The sequence below is a fragment of the Euprymna scolopes genome, chromosome 37 (genome assembly GCF_053919585.1).
Source record: "Euprymna scolopes isolate OS-2025 chromosome 37, ASM5391958v1, whole genome shotgun sequence".
NCBI lineage: Eukaryota > Metazoa > Mollusca > Cephalopoda > Sepiida > Sepiolidae > Euprymna > Euprymna scolopes.
The window spans coordinates 13,445,620-13,455,057 of NC_136518.1; the positions used below are offsets into that span (position 1 = coordinate 13,445,620).

Sequence of the window (9,438 nt, forward strand, 5' to 3'; positions counted from 1 at the left end):
TTTAGCACGAGTGGGGTTCGAACCCACGCGGACACTTGTCCATTGGAACTTAAGTCCAACGCCTTAACCACTCGGCCATCGTGCTGTCAACATCCTAGTGAACATAACTCTTTTTATTTTTTACTTAATCTTCTACTTTTAATCATATATAATTTGTCAAAATATAACAAGTATTTAGCACGAGTGGGGTTCGAACCCATGCTGACACTTGATCATTGGAACTTAAGTCCAACACCTTAACCACTCGGCCATCGTGCTCTCTGTGTCCTAGTGAACATAACTCTTTTTATTTTTTACTTAATCTTCTAATTTTAATCATATTTAATTTTTCAAAATATAACAAGTATTTAGCACGAGTGGGGTTCGAACCCACGCGGACACTTGTCCATTGGAACTTAAGTCCAACGCATTAACCACTCGGCCATCGTGCCGTTTACATCCGTCTGAACATAACTCTTTTTATTTTTTACTTAATCTACTAATTTTAATCATATTTAATTTGTCAAAATATAACAAGTATTTAGCACGAGTGGGGTTCGAACCCACGCGGACACTTGTCCATTGGAACTAAGGTCCAACGCCTTAACCACTCGGCCATCGTGGTGTCTACATGCGTGTGAAAATAACTCTGTTTATTTTTTACTTAATCTTCTATTTTTAATCATATTATATTTGTCAAAATATAACAAGTATTTAGCACGAGTGGGGTTCGATCCCACGCGGACACTTGTCCATTGGAACTTAAGTCCAACGCCTTAACCAGTCGGCCATCGTGCTGTCTACATCCTAGTGATCATAACTCTTTTTTTTTTTTACTTAATCTTCTAATGTTAATCATATTTAATTTGTCAAAATATAACAAGTATTTAGCACGAGTGGGGTTCGAACCCACGCGGACACTTGTCCATTGGAACTTAAGTCCAACGCCTTAACCACTCGGCCATCGTGCCGTCTACATCCGCCTGAACATAACTCTTTTTATTTTTTACTTAATCCTCTAATTTTAATAATATTTATTTTGTCAAAATATAACAAGTATTTAGCACGAGTGGGGTTCGAACCCACGCGGACACTTATCCATTGTGACTTAAGTCCAACGCCTTAACCACTCGGCCATCGTGCTCTCTGTATCCTAGTGAACATAACTCTGTTTATTTTTTACTTAATCTTCTATTTTTAATCATATTATATTTGTCAAAATATAACAAGTATTTAGCACGAGTGGGGTTCGATCCCACGCGGACACTTGTCCATTGGAACTTAAGTCCAACGCCTTAACCACTCGGCCATCGTGCCGTCTACATCCGCCTGAACATAACTCTTTTTATTTTTTACTTAATCCTCTAAGTTTAATCATATTTATTTTGTAAAAATATAACAAGTATTTAGCACGAGTGGGGTTCGAACCCACGTGGACACTTGTCCATTCGAACTTAAGTCCAACGCCTTAACCACTCGGCCATCGTGCTGTCTACATCCGTGTGAACATAACTCTTTTTATTTTTTACTTAATCTTCTAATTTTAATCATATTTAATTTGTCAAAATATAACAAGTATTTAACACGAGTGGGGTTCGAACCCACGCGGACACTTGTCCATTGGAACTTAAGTCCAACGCCTTAACCACTCGGCCATCGTGCTCTCTGTATCCTGGTGAACACACCTCTTCTTATTTTTTACTTAACCTTCTAATTTTAATCATATTTAATTTGTCAAAATATAACAAGTATTTAGCACGAGTGGGGTTCGAACCCACGCGGACACTTGTCCATTGGAACTTAAGTCCAACGCCTTAACCACTCGGCCATCGTGCTGTCTACATGCGTGTGAACACAACTCTTTTTATTTTTTACTTAATCCTCTAATTTTAATCATATTTATTTTGTCAAAATATAAAAAGTATTTAGCACTTGTGGGGTTCGAACCCACGCAGACACTTGTCCATTGGAACTTAAGTCCAACGCCTTAACCACTCGGCCATCGTGCTCTCGGTACTCTAGTGAACATAATTCTTTTTATATTTGCTTAATCTTCTAATTTTAGTCATATATAATTTGTAAAAATATAACAAGTATTTAGCACGAGTGGGGTTCGAACCCACGCGGACACTTGTCCATTGGAACTTAAGTCCAACGCCTTAACCACTCGGCCATCGTGCTGTCTACATCCGTGTGAACATAACTCTTTTTATTTTTTACTTAATCCTCTAATTTTAATCATATTTATTTTGTCAAAATATAACAAGTATTTAGCACGAGTGGGGTTTGAACCCACGCGGACAATTGTCCATTGGAACTTAAGTCCAACGCCTTAACCATTCGGCCATCGTGCTCTCTGTACTCTAGTGAACATAATTCTTTTTATATTTGCTTAATCTTCTAATTTTAGTCATATATAATTTGTCAAAATATATAATAAGTATTTAGCACGAGTGGGGTTCGAACCCACGCGGACACTTGTCCATTGGAACTTAAGTCCAACGCCTTAACCACTCGGCCATCGTGCTGTCAACATCCTAGTGAACATAACTCTTTTTATTTTTTACTTAATCTTCTACTTTTAATCATATATAATTTGTCAAAATATAACAAGTATTTAGCACGAGTGGGGTTCGAACCCATGCTGACACTTGATCATTGGAACTTAAGTCCAACGCCTTAACCACTCGGCCATCGTGCTCTCTGTGTCCTAGTGAACAAAACTCTTTTTATTTTTTACTTAATCTTCTAATTTTAATCATATATAATTTTTCAAAATATAACAAGTATTTAGCACGAGTGGGGTTCGAACCCACGCGGACACTTGTCCATTGGAACTTAAGTCCAACGCATTAACCACTCGGCCATCGTGCCGTTTACATCCGTCTGAACATAACTCTTTTTATTTTTTACTTAATCTACTAATTTTAATCATATTTAATTTGTCAAAATATAACAAGTATTTAGCACGAGTGGGGTTCGAACCCACGCGGACACTTGTCCATTGGAACTAAGGTCCAACGCCTTAACCACTCGGCCATCGTGGTGTCTACATGCGTGTGAAAATAACTCTTTTTATTTTTTACTTAATCCTCTAATTTTAATCATATTTAATTTGTCAAAATATAACAAGTATTTAGCACGAGTGGGGTTCGAACCCGTACGGACACTTGTCCATTGGAACTTAAGTCCAACGCCTTAACCACTCGCCCATCGTGCTCTCTGTATCCTAGTGAACATAACTCTTTTTATTTTTTACTTAATCTTCTAATTTTAATCATATTTAATTTGTCAAAATATAACAAGTATTTAGCACGAGTGGGGTTCGAACCCACGCGGACACTTGTCCATTGGAACTTAAGTCCAACGCCTTAACCACTCGGCCATCGTGCTGTCTACATCCGTGTGAACATTACTCTTTTTATATTTTACTTAATCCTCTAATTTTAATCATATTTATTTTGTCAAAATATAACAAGTATTTAGCACGAGTGGGGTTCGAACCCACGCGGACACTTGTCCATTGGAACTTAAGTCCAACGCCTTAACCACTCGGCCATCGTGCTGTCTACATCCTAGTGATCATAACTCTTTTTATTTTTTACTTAATCTTCTAATTTTAATCATATTTAATTTGTCAAAATATAACAAGTATTTAGCATGAGTGGGGTTCGAACCCACGCAGACACTTGTCCATTGGAACTTAAGTCCAACGCCTTAACCACTCGGCCATCGTGCTGTCTACATCCGTGTGAACATTACTCTTTTTATATTTTACTTAATCCTCTAATTTTAATCATATTTATTTTGTCAAAATATAACAAGTATTAAGCACGAGTGGGGTTCGAACCCACGCGGACACTTGTCCATTGGAACTTAAGTCCAACGCCTTAACCACTCGGCCATCGTGCTGCCTACATCCTAGTGAACATAACTCTTTTTATTTTTTACTTAATCCTCTAATTTTAATCATATTTATTTTGTCAAAATATAACAAGTATTTAGCACGTGCGGGGTTCGAACCCACACAGACACTTGTCCATTGGAACTTAAGTCCAACGCCTTAACCACTCGGCCCTCGTGCTCTCTGTACTCTAGTGAACATAATTCTTTTTATATTTTCTTAATCTTCTCATTTTAGTCATATATAATTTGTCAAAATATAACAAGTATTTAGCACGAGTGGGGTTCGAACCCACGCGGACACTTGTCCATTGGAACTTAAGTCCAACGCCTTAACCACTCGGCCATCGTGCTGTCTACATCCTAGTGATCATAACTCTTTTTTTTTTTTACTTGATCCTCTAATGTTAATCATATTTAATTTGTCAAAATATAACAAGTATTTAGCACGAGTGGGGTTCGAACCCACGCGGACACTTGTCCATTGGAACTTAAGTCCAACGCCTTAACCACTCGGCCATCGTGCCGTCTACATCCGCCTGAACATAACTCTTTTTATTTTTTACTTAATCCTCTAATTTTAATAATATTTATTTTGTCAAAATATAACAAGTATTTAGCACGATAGGGGTTCGAACCCACGCGGACACTTGTCCATTGTGACTTAATCCAACGCCTTAACCACTCGGCCATCGTGCTCTCTGTATCCTGGTGAACACACCTCTTTTTATTTTTTACTTAATCTTCTAATTTTAATCATATGTAATTTGTCAAAATATAACAAGTATTTAGCACGAGTGGGGTTCGAACCCACGCGGACTCTTGTCCATTGGAACTTAAGTCCAACGCCTTAACCACTCGGCCATCGTGCTCTCTGTAGCCTAGTGAACATAACTCTGTTTATTTTTTACTTAATCTTCTAATTTTAATCATATTATATTTGTCAAAATATAACAAGTATTTAGCACGAGTGGGGTTCGATCCCACGCGGACACTTGTCCATTGGAACTTAAGTCCAACGCCTTAACCACTCGGCCATCGTGCCGTCTACATCCGCCTGAACATAACTCTTTTTATTTTTTACTTAATCCTCTAAGTTTAATCATATTTATTTTGTAAAAATATAACAAGTATTTAGCACGAGTGGGGTTCGAACCCACGCTGACACTTGTCCATTGGAACTTAAGTCCAACGCCTTAACCACTCGGCCATCGTGCTCTCTGTATCCTAGTGAACATAACTCTTTTTATTTTTTACTTAATCTTCTAATTTTAATCATATTTAATTTGTCAAAATATAACAAGTATTTAACACGAGTGGGGTTCGAACCCACGCGGACACTTGTCCATTGGAACTTAAGTCCAACGCCTTAACCACTCGGCCATCGTGCCGTCTACATCCGCCTGAACATAACTCTTTTTATTTTTTACTTAATCCTCTAATTTTAATAATATTTATTTTGTCAAAATATAACAAGTATTTAGCACGAGTGGGGTTCGGACCCACGCGGACACTTGTCCATTGGAACTTAAGTCCAACGCCTTAACCACTCGGCCATCGTGCTCTCTGTATCCTGGTGAACACACCTCTTTTTATTTTTTACTTAATCTTCTAATTTTAATAATATTTAATTTTTCAAAATATAACAAGTATGTAGCACGAGTGGGGTTCGAACCCACGCGGACACTTGTCCATTGGCACTTAAGTCCAACGCATTAACCACTCGGCCATCGTGCCGTCTACATCCGTCTGAACATAACTCTTTTTATTTTTTACTTAATCTACTAATTTTAATCATATTTATTTTGTCAAAATATAACAAGTATTTAGCACGAGTGGGGTTCGAACCCACGCGGACACTTGTCCATTGGAACTAAGGTCCAACGCCTTAACCACTCGGCCATCGTGGTGTCTACATGCGTGTGAAAATAACTCTTTTTATTTTTTACTTAATCCTCTAATTTTAATCATATTTATTTTGTCAAAATATAACAAGTATTTAGCACGAGTGGGGTTCGAACCCACGCGGACACTTGTCCATTGGAACTTAAGTCCAACGCCTTAACCACTCGGCCATCGTGCTCTCTGTACTCTAGTGAACATAATTCTTTTTATATTTGCTTAATCTTCTAATTTTAGTTATATATAATTTGTCAAAATATAACAAGTATTTAGCACGAGTGGGGGTCGAACCCACGCGGTCACTTGTCCATTGGAACTTAAGTCCAACGCCTTAACAACTCGGCCATCGTGATGTCAACATCCTAGTTAACACAACTCTTTTTGTTGTTTACTAAATCTTCTAATTTTAATCATATATAATTTGTCAAAATGCAACAAGTATTTAGCACGAGTGGGGTTCGAACCCACGCGGACACTTGTCCATTGGAACTTAAGTCCAACACCTTAACCACTCGGCCATCGTGCTGTCTACATCCGTGTGAACATAACTCTTTTTATTTTTTACTTAATCCTCTAATTTTAATCATATTTATTTTGTCAAAATATAACAAGTATTAAGAACGAGTGGGGTTCGAACCCACGCGGACACTTGTCCATTGGAACTTAAGTCCAACGCCTTAACCACTCGGCCATCGTGCTCTCTGTACCCTAGTGAACATAACTCTTTTTATGTTGTTCTTAATCTTCTAATTTTAATCATATTTAATTTGTCAAAATATAACAAGTATTTAGCACGAGTGGGGTTCGAACCCACGCGGACACTTGTCCATTGGAACTTAAGTCCAACGCCTTAACCACTCGGCCATCGTGCTCTCTACATCCTAGTGAACATAACTCTTTTTATTTTTTACTCAATCCTCTACTTTTTAGCCTATTTATTTTGTCAAAATATAACAAGTATTTCGCACGAGTGGAGTTCGAACCCACGCGGACACTTGTCCATTGGAACTTAAGTCCAACGCCTTAACCACTCGGCCATCGTGCTCTCTGTATCCTAGTGAACATAACTCTTTTTATTTTTTACTTAATCTTCTAATTTTAATCATATTTAATTTGTCAAAATATAACAAGTATTTAGCACGAGTGGGGTTCGATCCCACGCGGACACTTGTCCATTGGAACTTAAGTCCAACGCCTTAACCACTCGGCCATCGTGCCGTCCACATCCGCCTGAACATAACTCTTTTTATTTTTTACTTAATCCTCTAATTTTAATCATATTTATTTTGTAACAATATAACAAGTATTTAGCACGAGTGGGGTTCGAACCCACGCGGACACTTGTCCATTGGAACTTAAGTCCAACGCCTTAACCACTGTGCCATCGTGCTCTCTGTACTCTAGTGAACATAATTCTTTTTATATTTTCTTAATCTTCTAATTTTAGTCATATATAATTTGTCAAAATATAACAAGTATTTAGCACGAGTGGGGTTCGAACCCACGCGGACACTTGTCCATTGGAACTTAAGTCCAACGCCTTAACCACTCGGCCATCGTGCTGTCAACATCCTAGTGAACATAACTCTTTTTATTTTTTACTTAATCTTCTAATTTTAATCATATAGAATTTGTCAAAATATAACAAGTATTTAGCACGAGTGGGGTTCGAACCCACGCGGACACTTGTCCATTGGAACTTAAGTCCAACGCCTTAACCACTCGGCCATCGTGCTCTCTGTACTCTAGTGAACATAATTCTTTTTATATTTGCTTAATCTTCTAATTTTAGTCATATATAATTTGTCAAAATATAACAAGTATTTAGCACGAGTGGGGTCTGAACCCACGCGGTCACTTGTCCATAGGAACTTAAGTCCAACGCCTTAACAACTCGGCCATCGTGCTGTCAACATCCTAGTGAACACAACTCTTTTTATTGTTTACAAAATCTTCTAATTTTAATCATATATAATTTGTCAAAATGCAACAAGTATTTAGCACGAGTGGGGTTCGAACCCACGCGGACACTTGTCCATTGGAACTTAAGTCCAACACCTTAACCACTCGGCCATCGTGCTGTCTACATCCGTGTGAACATAACTCTTTTTATTTTTTACTTAATCCTCTAATTTTAATTATATTTTTTTTGTAAAAATATAACAAGTATTAAGCACGAGTGGGGTTCGAACCCACGCGGACACTTGTCCATTGGAACTTAAGTCCAACGCCTTAACCACTCGGCCATCGTGCTCTCTGTACCCTAGTGAACATAACTCTTTTTATGTTGTTCTTAATCTTCTAATATAATCATATTTTATTTGTCAAAATATAACAAGTATTTAGCACGAGTGGGGTTCGAACCCACGCGGACACTTGTCCATTGGAACTTAAGTCCAACGCCTTAACCTCTCGGCCATCGTGCTGTCTACATCCTAGTGAACATAACTCTTTTTATTTTTTACTTAATCCTCTAATTTTTAGCATATTTATTTTGTCAAAATATAACAAGTATTTAGCACGAGTGGGGTTCGAACCCACGCGGACACTTGTCCATTGGAACTTAAGTCCAACGCCTTAACCACACGGCCATCGTGCTCTCTGTACCCTAGTGAACATAACTCTTTTTATTTTTTTCTTAATCTTCTAATTTTAATCATATTTATTTTGTCAAAATATAACAAGTATTTAGCACGAGTGGGGTTCGAACTCACACGGACACTTGTCCATTGGAACTTAAGTCCAACGCCTAAACCACTCGGCCATCGTGCTGTCTACATCCTAGTGAGCATAACTCTTTTTATTTTTTACTTAATCCTCTAATTTTTAGCATATTTATTTTGTCAAAATATAACAAGTATTTAGCACGAGTGGGGTTCGAACCCACGCGCACACTTGTCCATTGGAACTTAAGTCCAACGCCTTAACCACACGGCCATCGTGCTCTCTGTACTCTAGTGAACATAATTCTTTTTATATTTGCTTAATCTTCTAATTTTAGTCATATATAATTTGTCAAAATATAACCAGTATTTAGCACGAGTGGGGTTCGAATCCACGCGGGAACTTGTCCATTGGAACTTAAGTCCAACGCCTTAACCACTCGGCCATCGCGCTGTCAACATCCTAGTGAACATAACTCTTTTTATTTTTTACTTAATCTTCTAATTTTAATCATATATAATTTGTCAAAATATAACAAGTATTTAGCACGAGTGGGGTTCGAACCCACGCGGACACTTGTCCATTGGAACTTAAGTCCAACGCCTTAACCACTCGGCAATCGTGCTCTCTGTATCCTAGTGAACATAACTCTTTTTATTTTTGTCTTAATCTTCTAATTTTAATCATATTTAATTTGTCAAAATATAACAAGTATTTAGCACGAGTGGGGTTCGATCCCACGCGGACACTTGTCCATTGGAACTTAAGTCCAACGCCTTAACCACTCGGCCATCGTGCCGTCTACATCCGCCTGAACATAACTCTTTTTATTTTTTACTTAATCCTCTAATTTTAATCATATTTATTTTGTAAAAATATAACAAGTATTTAGCACGAGTGGGGTTCGAACCCACGCGGACACTTGTCCATTGGAACTTAAGTCCAACGCCTTAACCACTCGCCCATCGTGCTCTCTGTATCCTAGTGAAC

The 9,438-nt window shown here is 37.9% G+C and overlaps 49 non-coding genes across 49 annotated transcripts; all 49 read right to left on the bottom strand.

Annotated features, from left to right (window-relative positions):
* Positions 1–2: 2 nt before the first annotated feature.
* Trnal-uaa (transfer RNA leucine (anticodon UAA)) lies at positions 3–85 on the bottom strand. The gene has a single exon. It is a non-coding gene; the product is annotated as a tRNA-Leu (tRNA).
* A 90-nt stretch (positions 86–175) lies between these two features.
* Positions 176–258, bottom strand: Trnal-uaa (transfer RNA leucine (anticodon UAA)). The gene has a single exon. It is a non-coding gene; the product is annotated as a tRNA-Leu (tRNA).
* Positions 259–348: 90 nt separating this feature from the next.
* Trnal-uaa (transfer RNA leucine (anticodon UAA)) lies at positions 349–431 on the bottom strand. The gene has a single exon. It is a non-coding gene; the product is annotated as a tRNA-Leu (tRNA).
* Positions 432–694: 263 nt separating this feature from the next.
* Positions 695–777, bottom strand: Trnal-uaa (transfer RNA leucine (anticodon UAA)). The gene has a single exon. It is a non-coding gene; the product is annotated as a tRNA-Leu (tRNA).
* A 90-nt stretch (positions 778–867) lies between these two features.
* Trnal-uaa (transfer RNA leucine (anticodon UAA)) lies at positions 868–950 on the bottom strand. Its single transcript has one exon. It is a non-coding gene; the product is annotated as a tRNA-Leu (tRNA).
* A 90-nt stretch (positions 951–1,040) lies between these two features.
* Trnal-uaa (transfer RNA leucine (anticodon UAA)) lies at positions 1,041–1,123 on the bottom strand. The gene has a single exon. It is a non-coding gene; the product is annotated as a tRNA-Leu (tRNA).
* A 90-nt stretch (positions 1,124–1,213) lies between these two features.
* Trnal-uaa (transfer RNA leucine (anticodon UAA)) lies at positions 1,214–1,296 on the bottom strand. Its single transcript has one exon. It is a non-coding gene; the product is annotated as a tRNA-Leu (tRNA).
* A 90-nt stretch (positions 1,297–1,386) lies between these two features.
* On the bottom strand, positions 1,387–1,469 carry Trnal-uaa (transfer RNA leucine (anticodon UAA)). Its single transcript has one exon. It is a non-coding gene; the product is annotated as a tRNA-Leu (tRNA).
* Positions 1,470–1,559: 90 nt separating this feature from the next.
* On the bottom strand, positions 1,560–1,642 carry Trnal-uaa (transfer RNA leucine (anticodon UAA)). The gene has a single exon. It is a non-coding gene; the product is annotated as a tRNA-Leu (tRNA).
* A 90-nt stretch (positions 1,643–1,732) lies between these two features.
* On the bottom strand, positions 1,733–1,815 carry Trnal-uaa (transfer RNA leucine (anticodon UAA)). The gene has a single exon. It is a non-coding gene; the product is annotated as a tRNA-Leu (tRNA).
* A 90-nt stretch (positions 1,816–1,905) lies between these two features.
* On the bottom strand, positions 1,906–1,988 carry Trnal-uaa (transfer RNA leucine (anticodon UAA)). The gene has a single exon. It is a non-coding gene; the product is annotated as a tRNA-Leu (tRNA).
* Positions 1,989–2,077: 89 nt separating this feature from the next.
* On the bottom strand, positions 2,078–2,160 carry Trnal-uaa (transfer RNA leucine (anticodon UAA)). Its single transcript has one exon. It is a non-coding gene; the product is annotated as a tRNA-Leu (tRNA).
* A 90-nt stretch (positions 2,161–2,250) lies between these two features.
* On the bottom strand, positions 2,251–2,333 carry Trnal-uaa (transfer RNA leucine (anticodon UAA)). Its single transcript has one exon. It is a non-coding gene; the product is annotated as a tRNA-Leu (tRNA).
* Positions 2,334–2,424: 91 nt separating this feature from the next.
* On the bottom strand, positions 2,425–2,507 carry Trnal-uaa (transfer RNA leucine (anticodon UAA)). The gene has a single exon. It is a non-coding gene; the product is annotated as a tRNA-Leu (tRNA).
* Positions 2,508–2,597: 90 nt separating this feature from the next.
* Positions 2,598–2,680, bottom strand: Trnal-uaa (transfer RNA leucine (anticodon UAA)). The gene has a single exon. It is a non-coding gene; the product is annotated as a tRNA-Leu (tRNA).
* A 90-nt stretch (positions 2,681–2,770) lies between these two features.
* On the bottom strand, positions 2,771–2,853 carry Trnal-uaa (transfer RNA leucine (anticodon UAA)). The gene has a single exon. It is a non-coding gene; the product is annotated as a tRNA-Leu (tRNA).
* Positions 2,854–3,116: 263 nt separating this feature from the next.
* On the bottom strand, positions 3,117–3,199 carry Trnal-uaa (transfer RNA leucine (anticodon UAA)). The gene has a single exon. It is a non-coding gene; the product is annotated as a tRNA-Leu (tRNA).
* Positions 3,200–3,289: 90 nt separating this feature from the next.
* Trnal-uaa (transfer RNA leucine (anticodon UAA)) lies at positions 3,290–3,372 on the bottom strand. Its single transcript has one exon. It is a non-coding gene; the product is annotated as a tRNA-Leu (tRNA).
* Positions 3,373–3,462: 90 nt separating this feature from the next.
* On the bottom strand, positions 3,463–3,545 carry Trnal-uaa (transfer RNA leucine (anticodon UAA)). Its single transcript has one exon. It is a non-coding gene; the product is annotated as a tRNA-Leu (tRNA).
* A 90-nt stretch (positions 3,546–3,635) lies between these two features.
* Positions 3,636–3,718, bottom strand: Trnal-uaa (transfer RNA leucine (anticodon UAA)). Its single transcript has one exon. It is a non-coding gene; the product is annotated as a tRNA-Leu (tRNA).
* Positions 3,719–3,808: 90 nt separating this feature from the next.
* Trnal-uaa (transfer RNA leucine (anticodon UAA)) lies at positions 3,809–3,891 on the bottom strand. The gene has a single exon. It is a non-coding gene; the product is annotated as a tRNA-Leu (tRNA).
* Positions 3,892–4,153: 262 nt separating this feature from the next.
* On the bottom strand, positions 4,154–4,236 carry Trnal-uaa (transfer RNA leucine (anticodon UAA)). Its single transcript has one exon. It is a non-coding gene; the product is annotated as a tRNA-Leu (tRNA).
* A 90-nt stretch (positions 4,237–4,326) lies between these two features.
* Positions 4,327–4,409, bottom strand: Trnal-uaa (transfer RNA leucine (anticodon UAA)). The gene has a single exon. It is a non-coding gene; the product is annotated as a tRNA-Leu (tRNA).
* Positions 4,410–4,671: 262 nt separating this feature from the next.
* Trnal-uaa (transfer RNA leucine (anticodon UAA)) lies at positions 4,672–4,754 on the bottom strand. Its single transcript has one exon. It is a non-coding gene; the product is annotated as a tRNA-Leu (tRNA).
* Positions 4,755–4,844: 90 nt separating this feature from the next.
* Trnal-uaa (transfer RNA leucine (anticodon UAA)) lies at positions 4,845–4,927 on the bottom strand. Its single transcript has one exon. It is a non-coding gene; the product is annotated as a tRNA-Leu (tRNA).
* Positions 4,928–5,017: 90 nt separating this feature from the next.
* Positions 5,018–5,100, bottom strand: Trnal-uaa (transfer RNA leucine (anticodon UAA)). The gene has a single exon. It is a non-coding gene; the product is annotated as a tRNA-Leu (tRNA).
* A 90-nt stretch (positions 5,101–5,190) lies between these two features.
* Positions 5,191–5,273, bottom strand: Trnal-uaa (transfer RNA leucine (anticodon UAA)). The gene has a single exon. It is a non-coding gene; the product is annotated as a tRNA-Leu (tRNA).
* A 90-nt stretch (positions 5,274–5,363) lies between these two features.
* On the bottom strand, positions 5,364–5,446 carry Trnal-uaa (transfer RNA leucine (anticodon UAA)). The gene has a single exon. It is a non-coding gene; the product is annotated as a tRNA-Leu (tRNA).
* A 90-nt stretch (positions 5,447–5,536) lies between these two features.
* On the bottom strand, positions 5,537–5,619 carry Trnal-uaa (transfer RNA leucine (anticodon UAA)). Its single transcript has one exon. It is a non-coding gene; the product is annotated as a tRNA-Leu (tRNA).
* A 263-nt stretch (positions 5,620–5,882) lies between these two features.
* Trnal-uaa (transfer RNA leucine (anticodon UAA)) lies at positions 5,883–5,965 on the bottom strand. The gene has a single exon. It is a non-coding gene; the product is annotated as a tRNA-Leu (tRNA).
* Positions 5,966–6,054: 89 nt separating this feature from the next.
* On the bottom strand, positions 6,055–6,137 carry Trnal-uaa (transfer RNA leucine (anticodon UAA)). Its single transcript has one exon. It is a non-coding gene; the product is annotated as a tRNA-Leu (tRNA).
* Positions 6,138–6,227: 90 nt separating this feature from the next.
* Positions 6,228–6,310, bottom strand: Trnal-uaa (transfer RNA leucine (anticodon UAA)). The gene has a single exon. It is a non-coding gene; the product is annotated as a tRNA-Leu (tRNA).
* Positions 6,311–6,400: 90 nt separating this feature from the next.
* On the bottom strand, positions 6,401–6,483 carry Trnal-uaa (transfer RNA leucine (anticodon UAA)). The gene has a single exon. It is a non-coding gene; the product is annotated as a tRNA-Leu (tRNA).
* Positions 6,484–6,573: 90 nt separating this feature from the next.
* Trnal-uaa (transfer RNA leucine (anticodon UAA)) lies at positions 6,574–6,656 on the bottom strand. Its single transcript has one exon. It is a non-coding gene; the product is annotated as a tRNA-Leu (tRNA).
* Positions 6,657–6,746: 90 nt separating this feature from the next.
* Trnal-uaa (transfer RNA leucine (anticodon UAA)) lies at positions 6,747–6,829 on the bottom strand. Its single transcript has one exon. It is a non-coding gene; the product is annotated as a tRNA-Leu (tRNA).
* A 90-nt stretch (positions 6,830–6,919) lies between these two features.
* On the bottom strand, positions 6,920–7,002 carry Trnal-uaa (transfer RNA leucine (anticodon UAA)). Its single transcript has one exon. It is a non-coding gene; the product is annotated as a tRNA-Leu (tRNA).
* Positions 7,003–7,092: 90 nt separating this feature from the next.
* On the bottom strand, positions 7,093–7,175 carry Trnal-uaa (transfer RNA leucine (anticodon UAA)). Its single transcript has one exon. It is a non-coding gene; the product is annotated as a tRNA-Leu (tRNA).
* Positions 7,176–7,264: 89 nt separating this feature from the next.
* Positions 7,265–7,347, bottom strand: Trnal-uaa (transfer RNA leucine (anticodon UAA)). Its single transcript has one exon. It is a non-coding gene; the product is annotated as a tRNA-Leu (tRNA).
* A 90-nt stretch (positions 7,348–7,437) lies between these two features.
* On the bottom strand, positions 7,438–7,520 carry Trnal-uaa (transfer RNA leucine (anticodon UAA)). The gene has a single exon. It is a non-coding gene; the product is annotated as a tRNA-Leu (tRNA).
* Positions 7,521–7,782: 262 nt separating this feature from the next.
* Trnal-uaa (transfer RNA leucine (anticodon UAA)) lies at positions 7,783–7,865 on the bottom strand. Its single transcript has one exon. It is a non-coding gene; the product is annotated as a tRNA-Leu (tRNA).
* Positions 7,866–7,955: 90 nt separating this feature from the next.
* Positions 7,956–8,038, bottom strand: Trnal-uaa (transfer RNA leucine (anticodon UAA)). The gene has a single exon. It is a non-coding gene; the product is annotated as a tRNA-Leu (tRNA).
* An 89-nt stretch (positions 8,039–8,127) lies between these two features.
* Positions 8,128–8,210, bottom strand: Trnal-uaa (transfer RNA leucine (anticodon UAA)). The gene has a single exon. It is a non-coding gene; the product is annotated as a tRNA-Leu (tRNA).
* A 90-nt stretch (positions 8,211–8,300) lies between these two features.
* On the bottom strand, positions 8,301–8,383 carry Trnal-uaa (transfer RNA leucine (anticodon UAA)). Its single transcript has one exon. It is a non-coding gene; the product is annotated as a tRNA-Leu (tRNA).
* Positions 8,384–8,473: 90 nt separating this feature from the next.
* Trnal-uaa (transfer RNA leucine (anticodon UAA)) lies at positions 8,474–8,556 on the bottom strand. The gene has a single exon. It is a non-coding gene; the product is annotated as a tRNA-Leu (tRNA).
* Positions 8,557–8,646: 90 nt separating this feature from the next.
* Positions 8,647–8,729, bottom strand: Trnal-uaa (transfer RNA leucine (anticodon UAA)). The gene has a single exon. It is a non-coding gene; the product is annotated as a tRNA-Leu (tRNA).
* An 89-nt stretch (positions 8,730–8,818) lies between these two features.
* Trnal-uaa (transfer RNA leucine (anticodon UAA)) lies at positions 8,819–8,901 on the bottom strand. Its single transcript has one exon. It is a non-coding gene; the product is annotated as a tRNA-Leu (tRNA).
* A 90-nt stretch (positions 8,902–8,991) lies between these two features.
* Positions 8,992–9,074, bottom strand: Trnal-uaa (transfer RNA leucine (anticodon UAA)). The gene has a single exon. It is a non-coding gene; the product is annotated as a tRNA-Leu (tRNA).
* A 90-nt stretch (positions 9,075–9,164) lies between these two features.
* Trnal-uaa (transfer RNA leucine (anticodon UAA)) lies at positions 9,165–9,247 on the bottom strand. The gene has a single exon. It is a non-coding gene; the product is annotated as a tRNA-Leu (tRNA).
* Positions 9,248–9,337: 90 nt separating this feature from the next.
* Positions 9,338–9,420, bottom strand: Trnal-uaa (transfer RNA leucine (anticodon UAA)). Its single transcript has one exon. It is a non-coding gene; the product is annotated as a tRNA-Leu (tRNA).
* Between the last annotated feature and the right edge of the window lie 18 nt (positions 9,421–9,438).